At 37.3% G+C, this 23,674-nt stretch overlaps 1 protein-coding gene across 2 annotated transcripts in view; it reads left to right on the top strand.

The window, feature by feature from the left end:
* SLC38A4 (solute carrier family 38 member 4) overlaps positions 1-23,674 on the top strand; it is a 259,413-nt gene that overhangs the window by 1,748 nt on the left and 233,991 nt on the right. The window contains exons 2-3 of one of the 2 annotated variants that reach the window (XM_063711666.1): positions 12,339-13,328; positions 14,344-14,449. The exons of the other annotated variant lie outside the window; for it this stretch is intronic. The gene's annotated coding sequence lies outside the window, so the exon portion shown is untranslated. The remainder of the gene's footprint in view (positions 1-12,338; positions 13,329-14,343; positions 14,450-23,674) is intronic. 2 annotated transcript variants of the gene reach the window in all.

Below are 23,674 nucleotides of genomic sequence, written 5' to 3'. Positions count from 1 at the left end.
AGACCCGGGTGCAGGTGGCTACACTTCTCTCCATAGTGCAAGGAGTCTTGGGACCACAGAGATGTGGCCACCTGCATCCTGTGGCGTCCTTTCTACCATATTCTAGGTTATCTATGGCCAGGGAATTTTTTGCCCAGATAGTCTCATTTTCCAAGAGATGGTGCTTGGAGGAGGTAATGGTGGTGGTGGTGTTGCTTGAGTTTGGACATGCAGGCTGAGATATCCTTGTACCTATGCTCACAGTGCTGGGCAGAGCCGGTATGGAGGAAAAGTCAGGTGATGGTGGGTCCTTAAAATTCCTGGGTGGATCTTCAAGAAGTCTGAGAATTCTAAATTTGAGTCTGGCCTTCTAGCCTTGGGCTATTTTGAGAAACTTAGAAGACCAACACCGATGATGGTGGTGTGCAGGAGCACCTTGTGGGCAGAGGTGGTCATGCTCAGCTGGACTGGGTGGGGTGCAGAGAAACCTGAGCCAGGTGGGACTTGGGCTTCTGTTTGCCTCTTGCTTCAGTCATAATTTGTATTGCATAATCCCATGACGGGATAACTTTGTGGGAGAAAGAGCTTAAGGCTCTGAAATCATGAGGGTCTAGGATATAACCTGATTCTGCCTGTAGTATCTGCGTGGTACTGGGTGAGGCCAGGAAGGATTTGGATGCTTTGACCAGGCAGAAAAGGAGAAGGACATCCAGAGGGCATGTGAAAAGGCTCGAAGATGTTTGTAGAACGATTCAATGTCTGAGACCTGTTCAGGGAATGGGAAGACAAAGGGTGTGGTTGGAATGCAGTGTGCCTGGGAAGAAGAGAAGGTGATCAGTCTGTGAGGACTTTGTACAAGGGGCCAGAAGGCCACTCAAAGGAGCTGAGACTGTCTCCTGCAGCAACAGAGAGCTTTTGGGGTTGCTAAGCAGAGCAGAGTATCCATCTTTTATCACAGTTTAGCCCTGAAGGAAAATGAAAGAAAGTAGAAGCTAGGAGATCAGAGAGAACATAGTTTAAAAAGTTCTGACAAGAGACACAGGGCTGAACAGATAGTAGGTGTAGGAGTGAAAGGGGAGAGAGTGGAGAGGTTTTGTAAAGTCACAGTTGCCCCTAAGAATGACTGCATACTATGAACATACCAAAACATAGATTTATGCTTTTTCATTTTTTTAAAAACATTTTAGGCATAAAAGATTTTGGTTTTTACTCAGGGCTGCACCAGACTGTGAGAAATACACATTCATCCATCCAAACCCAAAGAATGGACTCAGAGACATGAAGAACAGCGGAAGCAAGACTTTTAATGGCAGTCTTTCAAGATAGGGTGTCAGGTAGGCAGGCACACCCAAGGCAGTTATGGCAGGTAATTTATCTCCTAGCATGAAAGTCCCTCTTCCAGTTCCTCATTGGTTGAGTACTATGGGGTTACAATCTTCCCAGACATAACCTTAGTTTCATTATCCCCTTATAAGCTCATACCCTGGTCTGCTTTCCTGCTTAAATTTCGATTTCCCAATAACGAAACTTTCTTCCTTTTTATGGGCTGAGTCCTCCTCTACATTCTGTCAGTTTATTGTGACCTTCTAGGTGCATGAGCCGTGCGGTTTGTTACATCCACAGGCTGGCTGTCAGTACTTAGATTGATCATGCCTTGAAAATGAACCATTTAAAATGTTTTCTCACAGGACAAAATTTTCAAGCAGAATTAAAAATAATAATTTCTAATTTTCATTTTTGTGGATATGTAGTAGTAGGTGTATATACTTATGAGGTACATGAGATATTTTAATATACGCATGCCGTGCATGATAATCACATCATGGAAAATGAGGTATCCATCCCCTCAAGCATTTATCCTTTGTGTTACAAACAAATCCAATTATACTCTTAGTTATTTTAAAATGTACAATTAAATTATTATTGACTATAGTCACCTTGTGCTATAAAATACTAGTCCTTATTCATTCATTCTAATTTTCTGTACCCATTAACCACCCCCATGTCTGCTCACCCCCTCACTACACTTCCTAGCCTCTGGTAACCATCTTTCTACTCTCTATGTCCATGGGTTAAATTGTTTTGATTTCTAGATCCCATAAATAAGTGAGACTATACAATGTTTGTCTTGCTGTGCCTGGCTTATTTCACTTAACATGATGACTTCCAGTTCCATCCATGACGTTGCAGATACCTGAATCTCCTTCTTTTTTATGACTAAATAGTACTCCATTGTGTATATGTACCACATTTTCTTTATCCATTTGTCTGTCAGTGGACACTTAAGTTACTTCCGAATCTGGGCTATTCTGAACAGTGCTATAACAAACATGATAATGAAGATACCTCTTTGATATACTGGTTTCCTTTCTTTTGGGTATATACCCAGCAGTGGAATTGCTGGACTGTATGGTAGCTCTATTTTTAGTTTTTTTAGGAACCTCCAAACTGTTCTCTGTAGTGGTTGCACTAATTTATATTCTCAGCAACAGAGTCAAACAGAATTTAAAACTTTTACTTCCTTCCCCTTTTCAGGACTGCTCTGTAGACCTTCTATACCTCCATATGTTTTTTACATTTTTTGCTGTGTGCCTTTGTATGTGTGTACATGCTATTCTAAAAAACTAGTGCATAAAAACTATTATTTCCACAAATATAATTCCAGAAGTAGAAACTTCAGGCTAAGTAAAAACCAGGAAAGGCTATATTTGGAAGAAACAGGGATTTTGCTGTTCCTGAATTCTCTCTACCTTTGTGTCTCTCTGTGCTGCCAACAGTGACACCATGTCATGTCTCTGTTCCACAAAGATTTTAGCTGCTCAGGCATGGAATCAATATAGGGAAAGGAAAAACAAAAGGAGTATAATATTCTAATTTAAATCAACAGCACAGATTCCTATAACCTTCATTTTTGGGTGAAGATCATCGAAATTAAATATTAATTTGTGTATACAACTGCCTTTAGCTATCTTCAGGAAAAGGTAACTAGTAACTAGTTTATAATTGGAAGATTTTGACAGGTGATTATGTTCACATTAACCTTTTCTGGGACCTCTACAGGAGTGAGATGTCTCTGAACTATTAGGATTCTGCTTTGTAACTGGAAAATTCCATCATTCAATAAATTTTCAGACTGTATCCTTTGGGTCCAATGTGACTGTAAAATGACAATTAGAGAATTGCAAACAATGGGCTCACAAGACCTGAATGAATTCCAAATCATCTAGTGGGCTTATTGAGCCATTTTCTGAAAAATGAAAGAAATGTGGGAAATGCAGCAGCTACTTTAAAGAGCATTATTGTTCAACACTGTGCTGCCTTCTGTACTATGTGTTCTCATACACTTTAAAGTTTATAGTGTCAGGACATCTTGAGTTAGAAGAGGCCTTATAAAAACATTTAAATATGGCATCCCTTTCCCCATTTGATCTTTATATAGAAATATATATTTAAATTAAGAATTAAAAATATTTAACCTACAAAATTGTTGGGAGTACTGGGACATAAGAATAAAGCTCGCATATATTGACAATTTACCATGAGGCAGATGCTGTGCTAGATACTTTACATCATTCTACCCTAATATAAATCCTATGAGGTACTTATTATGGTTTTGTTTTGTTTTAGAGATGGCGTCTCCCTGTGTTGTTCAGGCTGGACTCAAACTCCTGAGCTCAAGAGATCTTCCTTCCCAGGTCTCAAGTAGTTGGCACTACAGGTGTGAGCCACCATGCCCTGAAGGACAGGGATTACCATTTCCATTTACTGATAAAATTGGTTGTGAGGTGACTTACTAAACAGTGTAATTTTAGCAGCAAGGAAGTCTAGGTTGGAACCTGTACTCTTTCCTGGTTCCAAATCTCATTCATGAGATGTAGTCCTCAAGAAACTCTCAATGTAGTTCACACTAGAAGCAGAAAGTGAAATCACAATAGAAAATGTAAATAACACAAACATACATATGGGCTGTCCTCAGAAGGTTCATGATTCATTTCAAATTGCTGATACAGACAAGAAGTACCTTAGAAGTTCAAGGGCTCTTTACATAGAGAAATATATTTAGACCAAGAAGTATTAATATTTGTGAACATTTATCCTGTGCAAAGTCCTGAGAGTAGTGTGACACAACAAGGATCAAGCTACCGTGGACTGAGTCATTTCCTGGAGTGGTCAGCAAAGCCTTCTTGGAGCAGGTAGGAGGTGAAGTAGGACCTGTTGTTTAGATTGGATACAGTTGACTGTGCTAGCAGGGCATGTGAGGTAGAAGGAATGAGATGGAAAAATGTGAGAAAGTGAAAGAACAATGCTGGTCAGTATGACATCAGCGTACAGTTTGGATCAAAAGTTTACACAAAGAGGAGTAGGAGTTAAGGAATGGTAGGTCTTTGCAGTTATGAATTGATGGGTCCTCCGGCCATTCTGAAAGCAATGGTGAATATCAAAGCTTTTTGAGCAGAAGTATGAGCAATAAATTTACCTAGATGGCCAGAGAATTTACTCACAGAAAGAGGAAAAAAATTACTCAAGGAAAAATATCTATCCTGAATTAAGAGAAACTATGGGTCTGATAATCCCATTACAGAAGTCTATAATGATAATAGTTTGTGCTTGATGAGCTTGGCTTCTTACAAATTAATAGGAAACACTCTCTGTTGTCTCCCATGTAACACGTAACTTTCCTTTACCCCATCTATTAGAATTAAGGAGAAGTAGCAGGCCTGGGAAATGTTCATCACAACAATGAGGACATATTTTCTAAGAATCATGCTAAAAAGGGATATAGGCTAGATGGGGGGGTGTATTCGTCCGCTAGGGCTGCCATAACAAAATACCACAAACGGAGTGGCTTAAATGATGTATATTTCTCATAGTTCTGGAAGCTGGAAGTTCAATATTGAGGGGTCTCTTTTTGGTTTGCAGATGGCCGCCTTCTCACTGTGTCCTCACATGGCAGAGAAAGATTGCTTAAGATCTCTCTCTCTGTCTTCTTATAAAGCCACTGTCTTATTAGATTGGCTTCCCACCCTTGCGACGTTCAATATATGAATTTTGGGGAGACAGAATATAGTCCATAGGAGAAGTTTGGGTGAAGCCACTTAATCAACTGAACATTAGAGATTTTTCATTTACCTAGGGTTTTGGAAACTATATGGAAGTTGAAAAATAATCACTATAATAATTAAAGAGGTAATATTTTCCATTACACTCTCTCATTGTTTTATAGAACCTGTTCATAATTCCAAAATTTATAAATACTATTCTTTTTATATATCAAAATTAAGCAAATCATGACATATGATTAATGAGTCAGTTTGGATGATTGTATTATAGCTACATGGATTAACATAGGCTGCCTGATCCACCTTTTGCTAATAATAGTTTCCATTTAATTGATCACTGAGCATGTGCTGGGGTTTTACATATGTTATCTCATTAATATTCACAATAACACTGTAATGTAATGACTTCCATTCTACAGGTGAGAAAAGTGATGCTCAGAGAATTTAAGTAATAGCACAAGATATTGCCAAATTTCAGGTTCAGCCTTGGTTGATTTCCAAGCCCACAATTTCCCCCATACCATCTTGCCATTCTTGATATGCTATTGTCTTTCACTGCATTGATGATGCAACAGAGAACAATGACATTTTCCAAAATTAAGATCTTGAAAGAATGGGGGACAATAACCATCAGAATCACCTAGTGATTTTCTTTTTTAAACCTAGATTTAGTTCTTATCTACAATAAAACACAAACATGCATACAAACCCGGTCTATGGAATTTGAATGGCTAAGGATGGGACCTGAGAATCTGTATTTTATCAAGTTTTCTAGGTGGTTCTAATGATTGACAAGACTTGAGACTGCAGTGGGTTTAATGGTGGCTCCCCAAAATATATGTCCACATTCTAATCTCTGGAAACTGAACATGCCCTTATTTGGAAAGATAGTCTTTGTAGATGTAATTAATTAAGGATCTCAAGATGAGACCATCCTGGATTGTCTAGGTGGGTCTTATATTCAATGACAAGTATCCTTAAAAGAGACACAGAGAAGAAGAGAGGGGTAAAGGCAGAGACAGAGATTGGAGTTGTGCAGCCACAGTCAAGGAACGCCTGGAGCCACCAGCGGGTGCAAGAGGCAAGGAAGGCTTCCCATTTCAAAAATATTAAGCTGACCCTTGTAAATTGTACTTACATTAACTGGGAAAAGTTATTCAGTCTAGATAGTTAATCCCATTATGCATGTGGGCTTTATGTGAGTCTTAGAGCCTCAGGAAAGCATTCATTCAATTCCTTTCTAGATGCTAAGGGTGAGGCTAATATCAAACAGGAAAATTAGACAATAATTACCCAGAGAATAAGTACCCACAAAGAGAGTAGAAGATGACAGTGGGAGGTATCTCTTTTATCCTGTGCCTTTGGGAGTGCAAATGCCATTTCCTTCTATTCTTCAGCAAGCATAGTGCCCAGTGATGAAGCCTTTCCCAGTCCTTTGGAAGACAAATAGTACAACATAGACAGGAGTGCTTCTATAGTTAACGTGATTAAAAACACAAGTAGAAGATAATTCACCAAGGTCTTCTTGTGTATTATGCCAATAATATCTGTCCTGTCCCTTAATATCATGTCATCCTGAAGGACCCAGAACTGGTTACCAATTATTGTTCTACATGCCAATTATAAATAAACAAGAATATCATGTAAGTATTAAGTCATATTTTGTTGCCAATTAGAAAAATATGCAATGTTATGTTGGGCCAATCCAACATGATATTGCCTCTATTGTATCTGGATTCTTGCCATAAATGGAGCCCTTTGATATTATGCTAGTACATTGTATTATAAATTTATTAGTGATTTTCCCAAATTTTTGTTTCTAGCCTAACATCTTTCCTAAACTCCAAGCTGGAAGTTTCTAAATTCCATAGAATGTCACTTGCTATCTCCACTTGAATAACTAGCTAAAAGAAAAAAAATTTTGATTTTCTTCCTCAAACTTGCTTCTTTCCCAACGTTCTCCACCTCAGTTAGTGGCCTGTTTGCCCAATTGCTTAAGTCAGAAACCAGAGTCATTTTCTCTTCTCTTTCTGACAATCACCTTACCTCAAGCCTATATTAGATACCATTGGCACCACCTTCCAAAAACTCTGAATCCTACCACTTCTTTCCTCCTTAGCTTTCTCCATCATCTGTCGCCTAGATTACTGCAATAGCATTTTAACTGCTTTCCCTGATTTTACTCTGCCCTCCCCCATAGCTTATTTTCCACCCAGCAGCCAGAGTTTTAACATATAAGCCAGACTGTGTTGAATTATATTTCACCTACTTAAAGCCTCCTGATGACTTCTAGATTATTCAGCATATAGGTAACTATTGAAATTGAAACTCCAAATAGCTGCAGGTTTAACAAGATAGCGAGGTTAATGATGCCTCCACAGGTCAGGGACACAAGCTACTCCATCTTATTTTTCTTTTTTCTTTTCTATATTTTTTCTGTTTTTTTTAAAAATTATTATTATTATTATACTTTAAGTTCTAGGGTATATGTGCACAACGTGCAGGTTTGTTACATATCTATACATGTGCCATGTTGGTGTGCTGCACCCGTTAACTCATCATTTACATTAGGTATATCTCCTAATACTGTCTCTCCCCCTTCCCTCCACCCCAAGACAGGGCCCAGTATGTGATGTTCCCCACTCTGTGTCCAAGTGTTCTCATCGTTCAATTCCCACCTATGAGTGAGAACATGCGGTGTTTGGTTTTCTGTCTTTGTGATAGTTTGCTCACAATGATGGTTTCTAGCTTCATCCATGTCCCTACAAAGGACATGAAGTCATCCTTTTTTATGGCTGCATAGTATTCCATGGTGTATATGTGCCACATTTTCTTAATCCAGTCTATCATTGTTGGACATTTGGGTTGGTTCCAAGTCTTTGCTATTGTGAATAGTGCCACTATAAACACATGTGCATGTGTTTTTATAACAGCATGATATATAATCCTTTGGGTATATACCCAGTAATGGGATGGCTGGGTCAAATCGTATTTCTAGTTCTAGATCCTTGAGGAATCACCACAGTGTCTTCCACAGTGGTTGAACTAGTTTACAGTCCCACCAACAGTGTAAAAGCATTCCTATTTCTCCACATCCTCTCCAGCACCTGTTGTTTCCTGACTTTTTAATAATCGTCATTCTAACTGGTGTGAGATGGTATCTCACTGTGGTTTTGATTTGCATTTCTCTGATGCCCAGTGATGATGAGCATTTTTTCATGTGCCTTTTGGCTGCATAAATGTCATCTTTTGAGAAGTGTCTGTTCATATCCTTTGTCCACTTTTTGATGGGGTTGTTTGATTTTTTCTTGTAAATTTGTATAAGTTCTTTGTAGATTCTAGATATTAGCCCTTTGTCAGATGGGTAGATTGTAAAAATTTTCTCCTATTCTGTAGGTTGCCTGTTCACTCTGATGGTAGTTTCTTTTGCTGTGCAGAAGCTCTTTAGTTTAATTAAATCCTATTTGTCTATTTTGGCTTTTGTTGCCATTGCTTTTGGTGTTTTAGTCACGAAGTCCTTGCCCATGCCTATGTCCTGAATGGTATTGCCTAGGTTTTCTTCTAGGGTTTTTGTGGTTTTAGGTCTAACATTTAAGTCTTTAATCCATCTTGAATTAATTTTTGTACTCCAAATAGCTGCAGGTTTAATAAGATCATGAGGTTAACGATGCCTCCACAGGTCAGGGACCCAAGCTACTCCATCTTATTTTTCTATTATGCATAGAGTATAAAACTTGTCCATATGGTTCAGGGTGACTCGACATCACCACATCTGCTTTCAGGCCAGTGGGAAGTGGAAAAGAGGAGGCTATGCCCCTTTGGGAATATATATATATATCACTTCCACTCATACCATTTTAGCCCAAAATTAGTTGTGCTACCACACTTAACTGCAAGGGAGGCTTAGAAATTCAATCTTTATTCCATGTAGTCAAGTGCTAAGCTGAAAATTAAGGGTTCTATTGCAATAGCAAAAGGGCAGAATGGATACTGGGGAAGTTATGGTAGACTAGGTTGTGATAATACATAGACCCACGTGTGTTATGCCTCAACAAAATGGAAGTTAATTCTCTCTCACGTAAGAGTTTTTGGTGAGTGAACTGGTTGTTGGCCAGGCTTTTCCCAATGTGGTCATTAGGTTTCCAGGTGATGGTAGCTCTGCCATCTTCAACATATGGATTTGAAGGCTGTCATCCACTGTTCTATCCCTGAAGGCAAGAAAGGAGGAATGACACAGAGATGCATGGGTGGATAATTTTTATTGTTCAATCCTGGAAGTAGTGCACCTCACTTCCACTCACACTCCACAGGCTGGTTCTCAGTTATATGACCACACTGAGCTGCAATGTATGCTCTGAAGTGTGGCCTGGCTGGGTGTCCAGAAAGAGAGGTGAACAAAGATTTGGAACACCTCTCAAGCTTCCCACCTTCTTTATTTTTTAATGAAACCCAAAGCATTTACCACAACTCAAAGCCCTTACAAAGCGATGGCTTACAAAGATGACTACATCTCTATACTTTCTTCACTCTTCCCCTTGCTGATTTTAATCCAGCCACATTGCCCTCTTTCTCTTTCTCTTTCTTGAACTTACCAACTTTATTTTCATCCAAGGATCTTTGCAACTGCTGTTTATTCTGTCTGGAACTCTTTTCCCCAGTTTTTCACATCTCACTCCTGTTCTTCACTGAGTTCTCTACCTAAAAGCAGATCTCTCCTCAGAGAGATCATCCTCAGGCATCGTTTTCACACCCTCTGTATCCTTGATCATTTACCATCACTGTCAAATCTTTTATCATGTTTTTTTTTTTTTCATAGAAACCATCACCTGTTCATTTGTTCACTTATAGACTGGAGAAAGTAAGTCACATGATGGTGTTATATGTTTTGTTCATTGTTTTGTCCCTAATTGCCTAGAAAATTGCCTTGTGGGCATACAATAAATACTAGTTAAATTTAATTAAGGTAGAAACTCTCTTGGTTATACATAAAATTTAATTTCTTACAACATTCTATGAGCCAATACCTTTCCATTCTTGCAGATTTTCTTTCTGAAACAATGCTTTTCAGATTCCTGATATTTTCACCCCCTATTGGTAGAATAAAGGTAATTACATATCTATTTCCTAGAATTATCATCAAGATTGTGCAAGATAATGTAAGTAAAATGCTGAGCATAATATGTGACACGTGCTGTCACAAGTGTTAGCTATGACCACCACCACTGCTTCCCCCGCTGCCGCCTTTAGATTCCTGTAGGGAAACCACTAAAAACATGAAAAGGGAGAAATCTCTTAATTATTAACATATTTCTAAAATATTATTTATGTTAAATTATATACATAAGTTTAGGAGGAAAAATAAAGGACCTAAAATATGGCTATCTGCTATCCTAATGGTAAAGTGAAAAATGGGAAAGTTCTGAATTGCTTTTCATTTATTCAGGTTGTTATTTTATAAGGAAATATCCAGATTCGAAACCTCTCCAGCATCAGTTTGATTGCAATAATATAACAGTTTGGAATATTACAGTCATTCTTTTAACATGACTTATTGAAGAGAAAACAGAACCAAATCCTTCTGGTAACAGTCTATACTGTGTCTAATGCATTATTGAACACATCAAGGATTTCCACTTGGTTTTTACTTTCAAATTAAGAATGCATTCTACCGCAGAGTTGACGAATTATATCTGCTATATGCCAGTTGACAGAACCATTAAGGGTGATATAGTTACACTGGTTAATATGGTATCTTGGCAAATTTTTGTGAAAAGCTATAATCAAAACATCCCATGTGAGTGGAATCAACTGGGAAATGGCCACCAAACACTAAAAGAGCCTGACAATATTTAGCTAGTAAAAACCTTGAAGAAATTGTTTCATAAATAAAGCATTGCTCTATTTGTCTTCATAGTGATAATTTTAAAAAATAAGCTCTCCCTTGAGCCTTCAGTATAAATATCTCATTTTCTAAATGTTGCAGAATAATTTCAAAGGTCCAGTATTGGGTTACCAACAGGCAAGGTGAGTGATGTGGTCTTTGACTCTCTCATTGCCCACTCTGGGACTGACAATTTTTCCTTCCTAGCTCTAGCCAAGGAGGGTTAAAGGTCCTGCGTATGATACATTATGGGCACAGCATACATCTGCTGAAAGAGTTGTGATTTTTGACAATGATTAAAATGCAATTCGTATGAAATATCAGTACATGAAAGATAACACTCTTCCCCCCTGCTTCCTAACACTCACCACACTCAGTTTTCAGTATTCACCTTGTCCCAACCCCTACTTAGTACTCACTACACTGTTAACCAACTGTTATTCTACTTCAAGATTAGTACCTCACTGGGAATTGTAGACTCTAAATGGATACAGAAATAGAACTGCTGATGGGGAAAAAAGAGAGGTTATGATGTTGGCTTGCTCAGATGATAACTCTATTTCAGTGGGGGATGGCACCTATTTTTCCGGTCAGGGCAACCCCTTGTCCTAAAGTTGACCTCGGCCAGTGGGGGAGAGCCAAAGTCTTCCTCTTGCTTTGGAGTTGTTGCTGTTCTGGTTCAAAGGGTAGTGTTTGTGCCATCCAAGATTATATTTCTCAATCCCTATCCATTAATGATGCGATTAGTGGAAAGTCCCTGTGAACTTTGACATATCTTCTTCTCTTATTTTCGGTTCACAATACTGGTGCCAGTTTTTATCTTTTTGTATATCCTCATGGGTGTTTTAATGGGAAGTTAAGAGAAGGTCTGTTACGTATTGCTAATTTGCTGCCTTGTTAACCTGAACGTTGTCTAAGTTGTTTGATTTTGTTTATTATTAAGAAAGATCAATTGAGCAGAATAATTGAATCGCAGGCTGAATGGAATCAAAATGACACCACAAGGACCAATCTTAAATACTCAAGTCTCTTTTAACATTAGAGATAGAAAAGAAATCAGATATCATCTAGGCCAAATCCTTGCTTTATCTTAGGAATCCGATAGCCAGAGATCAATGACTTGCCCAAGGACACAGGTAGTCAGGGTTAGAGAGCTGAGCAGGTTCTCCATATCTGCTGGATAATATTACTCTGTGTCTTTTATTTGTTGTAGTTTGAATAAAAGCAAAGAGAGGCAAAAGGGTAGGAGAATTACCAAATATTTATTATGGGCCAGGCATATGTCAGATGTGTTAAATATGTTCTCTATTTTGATCTTCATCACAACTTATTGAAAGTATGTGTTGTTATCCACATAATACCAGTAAAGGATTTATATTTATTGAAAGTAAGATATTTATTTTTTAATTTATTTTTAGAGATAAGTCTGGTTGTGTCACTCAGACTGGAGTACATTGGTGAAATCATAACTTACTGCACCGTCAAACTCCTGGACTCAAGTGATCTTCCTACCGAAACCTTTGGAGTACCTAGGACTACAGGTGCATGCTACCATGCTCAGCTAAGTTTTATATTTGTTTTTGCAAAGACAGGATCTCACTACGTTGCCCAGGTTTGTCTCAAACTCCTGGCTTCAAGCAATCCTCCTGCCTTGGCTTCCCAACATGCTAGGTTTAGAGCTGTAAGAGATTTTTATTCTTAATGACCAGATTGTGTTCTTATCTGAAATACCTTCTATTAATATTGAAATATCTGGGAAACTGAATCAGTGATTACAGAGTCACTTTGTGACTACTATGATGAATGAAAAAGACTATGGAAAAATTGTAAGGATATTTATTAGGAGGTGAGGCTCTGTGAGTTACTCCTATCCTAACTGAACACACACATCTTAATAATCTATCTTCATTCATCCAAATTCCTCATAGGCTGTAGTTTTACAAATATTACCATTTTATGAATCTTGGGTTTCTCTTTTCTATGCTTCACATTGGCCACCCAATTTGGTTCAGACAGGGTAAGTAAAATTGGCTAGATTTTCCCTTACATTGTAATCCTGCCTCCTAGAAATCACACCATTCTTTTGATTGGAGTTTTGATTGTTGTCAAAGCTCTTCAGGTAAAGATTTACAATCTCTAGATTTACCTCCATGATGACTAATCTCATTCATTTTACATAAATGAGAATACTTTTTCCTTTCTAGAGGACAAACTTACTTATTTTCTTTCTGAAATTTTAGTAGAAACTGAACTTTCATTTACTACTCCCATGTATTTATTACCTAGATTATTGTGAGAATGTAATCAAGTTGTGAGATGAATTTAAGTAATTTCTCCCTCATTGAACATGGAACTATAGCTCTAGAAGACACCTCAGGAGACCATGTTGCCAAAGACTCTTCCTGTGGGTGAGTGGATGCCTTAGATCAAGAATGCCATGAGTGCATCTCCTTTTCTTAATTAAACCCAGAACAACAGGTTCTGGTCCTTTCAGAGAGGTGAAAGGACAGACCTCAGAATGGGTCCAATTATGAAAAAAAAAAAAAACTGCCTAAAAACCTACCAAGCAGCCCCTATTGTCCCCATGGGGCAACAGTCATACCCCTTACAACCTCTGGAATATTCCGGAAGAATCTCTATTCCAGAGGTAGAGGCTGCGAAGGAGAAAGTAGATGTGTAAATGCTCTAGACACTAGGAAGCTACAGGACTACCTTGGTGAACAAAGACTATTTTTTATAATCAAGCAGGTGGTCAATGTTCCCTGACTCTGAAGACTCTTATGGAGTCTTGAGAGGTAATTATTTCCCATGTCTTACTAACTTTAAAATGGCTGAGTCCTTTTTTAGCTTAGTAGCATACCAAAAAATTACCTTGACAGTCTTGTGGAGTTGGTGAAGGAAAACAAGAAAAATGAGTCTTATTAGGTGTGGAAAAGGCATTTCCCTTTCCCTTCTTACTTTGATCTCTGACCACAGCAGCTTCCCAGACCAAGGTTTTCAGTCAGTTGCTTATCAACTCTGGTGACGTGGCAAGCTCACTAGGACATCCAGTTCACCAGCATCAGTGAGAACTTCCTTCTATCTGTTCCCTGTTTATTTAAGTGTCACATGTATAGCTTCACTGATAACTGTGTTTTCATTCTAAGATAGATTTCTCCAAAACCTGGTGTTAAATTTACTCTGCAAGCATGGAGACATAAGAAACAAGAAAATAACTTTAAACTTAGTTTACTTCTTTGTGGGCTGTATTAGGGACTTTCAGAATCCTTATTCAAGAACTCTTTTTGATCACCCCAAAGAGTCGAGTCTAAGGTGGATTGACTTTTAATTAAAAAAATTGAAGAAACTATTGTGGCAGAAAATAATTATCTGTAATTATTTTTATAGGTACAAAAATTAATTAAAAATTAATTATTTGTAAAGGTACAAATATCCCAGATGAACCAAGATGGAAATTATGCTTGATGTATAACATAAGGCACTTTCCACCGACTCATCTTCTCAAGGGAGAACATCTCTTCAAATGGAGGTATCTTCAAGTTCATAGACACTACGCAGTGCATCTGAGCTTTGAATGGTTTTTCTTAAAATAATTTCACTTCTGAGAAAAATTACAGTAATAAACACTCACTGTAAGAGGTTTGTGAGATATAGAAGCAACCTATGCAAGAGAAAATAAAATCCTCTGGCAAACCTTTAATTAGTGAAGACCACTGTTAACATTTTGATACTTCCTTCCAGTACTTTTCTATGCACTTTTTTTAAATAGTTAAGATGAAACTATATATAATGTAACAGGGGTAACATTTTGCAAATATTAAACTAATACCTTTTAATTTATCTCTTTTTTCCTTGCATTATTTTAAAGTGCAAGATAGATTCACGAGGCTTCTTGCTCCAGGGAGAGAGAGAGCTGGTAGTACCTTAGAAACCACTTTCCGGCCGGGCGCGGTGGCTCACGCCTGCAATCCCAGAACTCTGGGAGGCCGAGGAGGGCGGATCCCAAGGTCAGGAGATCGAGACCATCCTGGCTAACACTGTGAAACCTCGTCTCTACTAAAAATACAAAAAAATTAACCGGGCGTGGTGGCGGGCGCCTGTAGTCCCAGCTACTCGGGAGGCTGAGGCAGGAGAATGGCGTGAACCTGGGAAGGTGGAGCGTGCAGTGAGCTGAGATCGCGCCGCTGCACTCCAGCCTGGGCGACAGAGCGAGACTCCGTGTTAAAAAAAAAAAGAAACCTCTTTCCTCCTTCTCAGTAGATTGTGCCACTATCTAACCAGGGGCTTAGACCAGAATCCTTGGAGTCAACCTTGGCCCCTTTTCTCCTCATACCCCACATTCATTTAATCAACACATTCTATTGGCTCTACCTTTAAAATATTTATTCTATGTGACTTCTAACCATCTCCGCTTATATCATCTGAGGCCAAGCCACAGCCATCTCTTGCCTGGACTAATGCAACAACCTCTACCATTTTCTTGCTTCATCTCTTCCTTCTCTGCAGTGAATTTCCCACTCAGCAGTCAGATGGATATTCTAAAAGCAATAGAGTCTGTCAGTACTCTGTTCAAGACTTCCAAATGGATCGTATTATCCTTTGAACAAAATCTTATGTTTTATAAAAATGATTCTCAAACATTTTAATCTCAGAACCCCTTTCACTCTGAAAAATTATTGAGGGAGGGCTCCAAAGAGCTTTTGTTTATGTGGGCTATGTCTGTAAATATGTAATTTATTTAAAATTATAACTAAGAATATGTAAACATTTATTTGCTAAATATTTTTAAAACAACAATAAAAACCTGTTATATGTTAATGTAAATGACATATTTTATATATATTGGACAATAAAGTGAGACCCTGTCTCAAATATATATATATTTGTGCACCCATATATATATGGGTGCTCTGTTGCCTAATCTAGAGTGCAGTGGCATGATCATGGCTCACTGCAACCTGTGCCTCCTGGGCTCAGGTGATCCTCCCACCTCAGCCTCCTGAGTAGCTGGGACTACAGGTGTGCACCACCACACCCTGTTAATTAAAAAATTTTTTTTTGTGGAGATGGGGTTTTGCCATGTTGACCAGGCTGCTCTCAAACTCCTGGGCTCAAGCGATCTGCCTGTCTTGGCCTCCCAAAGTGCCATGATTACAGGTGTGAGCCACTGCACCTGGCCTGAAAAAAAATATATTTTCAAAAACAAAAATAATACAGTGAGGAGAATGACATTGTTTTACATTTTTGCAAATCTCTTGAATATTTGGTTTAATAAAAGACAGCTGGATTTTCATATTTTCTTCTGCATTCAATCTGTTGCAATATATTGTTTTGATTGAACTATATGAAGAAAATTCAACCTGGTAGAAAAAAGTATTTGGAAAAAGGAGGACCTTATGGAACCCCTGAGGATATCAGGGACCCCTCTGTTTCCCCAGACCACACGTTGAAACAGCTGACCTACAAAGTCCAACATGATCTGGCCCCAACCTGTCTGTCGGACTTTATCTGTAACCATCTCTACTTTCTCACTCTCTGTTCTAGCTCTTTTCTAACCTCCTTCCAGTCCTTGGACTCTTCAAGCAGGTTCCCACCCCAAAGCCTTTGGTCCCTGTGCCTGGAAACTCTCTAGTCTTGTTCTTGGATCCTTCCTTCACCTCATACAGGTGGCAGGTTAGATTTTATTTCACAGAGACTTTGTTGGATTACTTTTTGAAAATAACACCTATCTCCTCTCTTATTCTATTTTTCTCTGTCACTTTAGCCTGCTTTATTTTCATAAAACTTACAAATTGGATTTGATTATTACATTGTATGCCTTCTGTACTAGAATTTAAACTCTATGAGGTCAAGACCTTTTTTTCCCTTGTAGGCCATTGCATTTCCACACCTGAGAAGTAATTTTCACAGGAAATATTTCTTGAATGTATTAATTAATAAATAAGAGAACCACCGATCAGCATTGAGTCTCAAACCAGATGACTTTTCTAGCATCTTTAGATAATGATTTTAAAAACTGGGCTTTGTTGAGAGAAAGAGAAATTTCTATGTGATAGAGCTCCTCCTTTGACATATCAAAATGGATCATAGAGCTTTAATCTTGAGAAGTTTGAAAGTGTGCTTCTTTCCTGGTCTCGGAGATTGTGGGAAGAGGAAGGGGGAAGTAGGTAGGGAAGATGTGTGGCTAAATAGCTGGGTTATGAGTTCTCCCTGCCACTGATGTTCCACAACATGGGAATATGTTAGGTAGTTTCAGGGATATGGTGAGAGCAGACTTTGCTCCAGGTAACGTCTGCGACCCCTAACAGTGAATGCTTCTCAAGCTGCATCAGAGTAATAGTGTCTATAAGCACAGTTAGTGAGAGAAAAGATTCCTAACTCTGATCTGTCTTGATTCCTGTGAGACATGGAATATGGAATTGGAACATGGAAGTTGGTTGAAAGCATAATTCAGAAGTAGACCAGGGTGGGCTATGGCAGTACAATGAAGTGACACCAAGTCCAGACTGCAGGGCGGACTGCCTCAGCCAGCAACCAAATAGGAATCATAACCAGAATGCAGGGGCCTGTAGCTATAATGGGGAGAAAGTCACAGAGAGGACCACCATCCCAAATCAAGCCCAAAGCCAATGGTGCATCAGCTACAGGCACTGGGAGAAGCAAGTAGGCAAGGGAGGGACATCATTGTGCATACCAGAGTGGGCAGAGGGCAGTTCAAGGGGCTGAGTAAATCCCCAATTTCCACCATTCCCTCTGCCTGAGATCAATAAGGCCTTCTACCTGCTGTATACTTGGATGACACCTTGGAGTGTCAGCAGAGACAGGGCAGAAAATCAGAGTATTTGCCCGAAATAGCCTAAAAGGTTTTTATTGCAGAAATTACTGAAGTGTCCTTAGCTTACTGCATGGAATCAATATAGACAGGGAAAGCCTGGAGTTCTAGTTCATGAAACTCTCTGCTATTTCCTCTCCTACCTCTGGAAGGTCAACCATTGTGTTGGAGCTCACCATTATCATTTTAATCTTTGGCATGAATTGACATTTGACAAAAGAAGAAACACCAATGGGTAATAAACATACACATAGAATCACTTTTTATTTCTTTTACAAAATCACTTTATTACTTTTATAATAATAAAGACAAACTAAAGAAACAATAAGGTACCTGATAAAGGGCCTTTTATATTGGCAAAGATTTGTTAAATGGTATTATCCAATATAGAAAATATGACAGTGAAACAGACACTCATACTCTGTTAGTGATGACACATTTCTTGAGGATAATTTGTCAATATTCATCTACTTCTAGCAATTTAATCTATGAATACTGGCAGGGATAGTTAGTGACCATCAACTAACTAATCAATTTCTTATTTTATGCACTGTGTTTTTGCTGTTATACCTGAGAAATCTTTGTATAGCCCATATCAAAAAGATTTTCTCCAGTTTTTAAAAAGTTATATACTTTTAGGTTTTACACTTAAATCTATCATCCATTTTGAAGTAATTTTTGTATATGGTGCAAGGAATAATTAAAAGTTCATTTGAAGACTTTTTTTGCTTGTGGTTAGTCAGTTGTGCCAGCACTCCTTGCTGAATAGATTATCATTTCTCCACTGGATTGCCTTTGCAACTTTGTCAAAAACCAATTGATTACATGTGTGGGTCTATTTCTGGACTTTTTATTCTGTTTCATTGATTTTTTATATCTATTTTGATGCTAATACCACATTGCCTTGATTACTATAGACTTATAAGAAGTCTGGAAGTCAAGTAGTTAAAGTTTTTGACTTAGCCATTCTTTTTCAAAGTTGTTTTGGCTATTCAAAGTCCTTTTTATTTTCATATGAATTTTAGAATTAGCTTGTTGATTTCTACAAAACAAGCTTGATAAGATTTTGCTTGGCATTGCATTAATTTTATAGTTCAATTTGGGAAGAACTGAAACCTTAACAATATTCAGTCTTCCTATTCATGAACAGGGAATATCTCTCCATTTATTTACATCTTTATTTTTTGATCAGTAATATTTTATAGTTTTCAGAGTACAGATCTTTCACTTGACAAAGTTATCTCTAAATATTCTCTTCATGCTAAGGGGAACGGCATTATTTTTAAGAATTTCACGTTAATAGTGTTCATCGCTAGTGTATAGAAATACAATTGACTTTGGTACATTGGTCTTGTGTCTTGCAACCTTGCTAAACTCACATAGTAGCTATACCGTAGTCCCCACTTATTCTTCACTTTCTATGGTTTCAGTTACCTAAGGTCAACTGTGGTTCAAAAATGGAAAATTACAGAAATAAACAGTTTATGAGTTTTGAAGTGTGTGCTGTTCTGAGTAGTGTGATAAAATCTCTTGCCATTCCACTCCATTCTGCTCAGAAGGTGAATCATTCCTTTGTCCAAATGTATTCGCTCCTTACTTATTAGTCACTTAGTAACCATCTCATTTACCAGATCAACTGTTGTGGTATTTCAGTAGTATCACAGTTCAAGTAACCCCTATTTTACTTAATTGTTCTATTTTAACATTAGCTGTTATTAATCTCTTACTGTGCCTAATTTATAAATTAAATTTTATCTTAGGTATGTATACACTGGAAAAAGGTAGTGTATATATAGTATATATAGTTCGGTACCATCTGAGGTTTCAGACATCCACTGGAGGTCTTAAAAGGTACCCCCCTGAAGATTTAAAAAAAAAAGAAAAGAAAAACAACTGTCATGGCATTTCTGTTTATTCTATAAAATTTTCTCCAAAGACAGTCATGTCTGTAAAAATAATTTAAATTATTTCTTCATAAACTGAGCTAAATACTACCTCAAACTACATAAGCTAAATACTACCTCAGCTGCCTCCAACGAATTTTGTATGCTGTCCTTTCATTCTCATTCAGTTCAAAATACCTTCTAATTTTCTTTTTGATTTCTTGTTTATAACATGGGGTATTTAGAAGTGTGTTATTTAACTTTCAGATATTTGAAGATTTTCCAGATATGTTTCTGTTGCTTATTTTAGAAATTTAATTCTGTTGTAAACAGAGAACATACATCATACAATTTGAATAATTTAAAATCTATTGAGACTTGTTATATGGCCCAGAATATATCTTGGTAAATGTTCTGTATGCACTTGAAAAAAATGTCTATTCTGTTGATGATAGGTGCAGTATTATACAAATGTCAATTAAATAAAATTGGTTTGTAGTGTTGTTCGAATCTTTCGCTGTAATTGTGGATTTCTCTATCCTTGATTTTTTTTCAAGTATTTTGGAACTCTATTATTAGTGTGTAATTGTTTAGGACTGTATTCTCTTAAACTAACCATTTAATTATTATGACCCTCTTTATCTCAGGTAATAATCTGTGCTCTGAAATCTACTTTGATATTAATATAGCCTCTCCAGCTATCTTTTGACTATGTTAACATGGTGTATCTTTTCCCATTTTTTTACTGTTATGCTATTTGTGTCTCCTTATTTAAAGTGTGTTTCTTTTAGGCAGCATATACTTGTATTTTTCTGTTTTAATCCAATCTGACAATCTCTGCCTTTCATTTTTAATTTTTTTTCAAATTTTATTTTAGATTTGGGAGTACATGTGCAGGTTTATTACATGGGTGTATTCCGTGATGCTGAGGTTTGGGGTGTTATTAATCCCATCACTCGGTACAAAGCATACTACCCAATAGTTTTTCAAACCTGCCACCCTCCCCCTTTTATTAGTTCGCAGTGTCTATTGTTGCCATCTTTATGTCGAAGAGTATCAAATGTTCAACTCTCACTTATACCTGAGAACATGGGTATTTGGTTTTCTGTTATTGCATTAATTTGCTTAAGATAATGGCCTCCAGTTGCATCTATGTTGTTGCAAAGGACATGATTTCATTATTTTTTGTGGCTGCATAGTATTCCATGAGGTATATGTACCACGTTTTCTATATGCAGGCCACTGTCGATGAGCACCTAGGTTGATTTCATGTCTTTGGTATTGTAAATAGTGCTGTGATGAACATAAAAGTGCATGTGTCTTTGTGGTAGAATAATTTGTTTTCTTTTGGGTATATATCCAGTAATAGGATTGCTGGGTCAGGGTAATTCTACTTTAAGTTCTTTGAGAGATCTCTAAACTACTTTCCACAGTGGCTGAACTAGTTTACAGTCCCCCAACAATATATAAGCCCTTTCTTTTCTCCCCAGCCTTGCCAGCATCTGTTGCCTTTTGACTTTCTAAATAATAGCCATTCTGACTGGTGTGAGATGGTATCTCGTGGTTTTGATTTGCATTTCTCTGATGATTAGTGATGTGGAGCATTGTTTTCATATGTTTTTGGTTACTTGCATGTCTTCATTTCAGAAGTATCTGTTCGTGTCTTTTTTTTGCCATTTTTTTAGTGGAATTATTTGTTTCTAGCTTGCTTAATTGTTTAAGTTCCATATAGATTCTAGATGTTAGACTTTTGTGGGATGCATAGTTTGTGAATACTTTCTCCCATTCTGTAGGCTGTCTGTTACCTCTATTGATAGTTTCCTTTGCTGTGCAGAAGCTTTTTAGTTTAATTAGGCCCCACTTGTAAATTTTTGTTTTTGTTGCAATTGCTTTTGAGGACTTAGTCATAAATTCTTTCTCAAGGCCGATGTCCAGAATAGTGTTTCCTAGATTTCCCCCTAGGATTCTTACAGATTGGAGTCTTACATTTAAATCTTTAATACATCTTGAGTTAATTTTTGTATATGGTGAAAGATAGGGGTTCAGTTTCATTCTTCAGCATATGGCTCACCAGCTATCCCAGCATCATTTATCAACTAGGGAGTCCTTTCCTCATTGCTTGTTTTTGTCAACTTTGTTGAAGATCAGATGGCTGTAGGTGTGCAGCTTTATTTCCGAGTTCTATATTCTATTTCAGCAGTCTATTTGTCTGTTCTTGTACCAGTGCCAGAATAGTGTGGTTACTGTGGTCTTGTATAGTTTGAAGCTGGGTAATGTGATGCCTCTGGCTTTGTTCTTTTAGTTTAGGCTTTGGGCTTTTTTTTTGGTTTCATATGAATTTTAGAATAATCTTTTCTAGTTCTGTGAAAAATGACATTGATGGCTTGATAGGAATAATGTTGAATCTGTAGATTGCTTTGGGGGGTATGACCATTTTAACAGTATTGATTCTTCCTATCCATGAACATGGAATGTTTTTCCATTTGTTTGTGTCATCTACGATCTCTTTCGGTAGTGCTTGGTCATTCTCTTTGTAGAGATTTTTATCTCCTTGATTTGATGTATTTCTAGGTAATAAAATGACACAATTATTTTATTTTTATTTTGTATTTTAGTTTTTTGCAGCTATTGTAAATGTGATTGCATTCTTCATTTGGCTCTCAGCTGAAACATTATTGGTATATAGAAATGCTACTGATTTTTATACATGATTTTGTATCCTGAAACTTTACTGAAGTCCCTTATCAGTTTCAGGAGCCTTTTGGTGGAGTCTTTAGGATTTTCTAGGTATAGAATCATATCATCAGCAAAAAGAGATACTTTGATTTATTTTCCTATTTGGATGCCTTTTTTTTTTGTCTTTCCTGATTGCTGTGGCAAGGCCTTCTACTACTATGTTAAACAGGAGTGGTGAGAGTAGACATCCTTGCCTTGTTCCAATTCTCAAGGGAATGCTTCCAGCTTTTGCCTACTCAGTATGTAGGCTGTGGGTTTGTCATAGATGGCTCTTATTATTTTGAGGCACGTTCCTTCAATGCCTAGTCTTGAGGGTTTTTGAATATGAAGGGATGTTGGATTTTATCAAAAGCTTTTCCCATGTCTGTTGGATCATCACAACTTTTTCAAAAAATTCTAGTTACGTGGGGAATCACCTTGATTTGCTCATATCGAACCAACCTAGCCTCCCAGGAATGAAGCCTACTTGATCATTGTGATTAACTTTTTGATATGCTGTTGAATTTGGTTTGCTAGTATTTTGTTGAGGATTTTTGTGTTTATGTTTATCAGGAATATTGGCTTGTAGTTTTCTTTTTTCATTGTTTCTTTACCAGGTTTTGGTATCAGGGTGATGCTGGCTTCATTGAGTGAGTTAGGGAGGAGTCCCTTCTCCTTGATTTATTTGAACAGTTATAGTAGTATTGGTACCAGTTCTTCTTCGTATGTCTGGTAAAATTCAGCTGTCAATCCATCTGGTCTGGAGGTTTTTATTGGTTGGTAGGTTTTTTTTAAAATAACTGATTCAAGTTTAGGACTTAATATTGGTTTGTTCAGGGTTTCAATTTCTTTCTAAATCAATCTTGGGAGATTATGTGTTTCTAGGAATTTATCCTAGAAACATAAATTTTCTTTTTTTTCATGCTTATTGAATCTTTATTTTGGCCTATTTGGCATGAAAAATACAATAGTGAATAAACAATAGTTTCTGGGCTAATGGAACATTCTTTAAGAAATATATAACAACCAAAAAATTAAGATGAATGAATGTTATAAAAAAGAAAGTATATGTGACCCTAAATGATAAGACACAGGGATATCTTCTAAACTAGAAGGGGTTCTTTTTTACTGATACATAATAATTGTACATATTTATGGGATACATGTGATATTTTGATACTGTATTCTCACATGCTATATGAGTTATGATTTATTTCTAGAAGTTATAAAATGGATTATTTATTTATTTATTTTTATTGTACTATAAGTTCTGGGATACATGTGCAGAATATGCAGGTTTGTTCCATAGGTATACATGTGCCAT

Source organism: Pongo abelii, chromosome 10, assembly GCF_028885655.2.
Source record: "Pongo abelii isolate AG06213 chromosome 10, NHGRI_mPonAbe1-v2.0_pri, whole genome shotgun sequence".
Classification (NCBI taxonomy): Eukaryota; Metazoa; Chordata; class Mammalia; order Primates; family Hominidae; genus Pongo; species Pongo abelii.
Note: the sequence above shows the minus strand (reverse complement) of the source record. Positions and strands in the feature narration are given on the sequence as shown.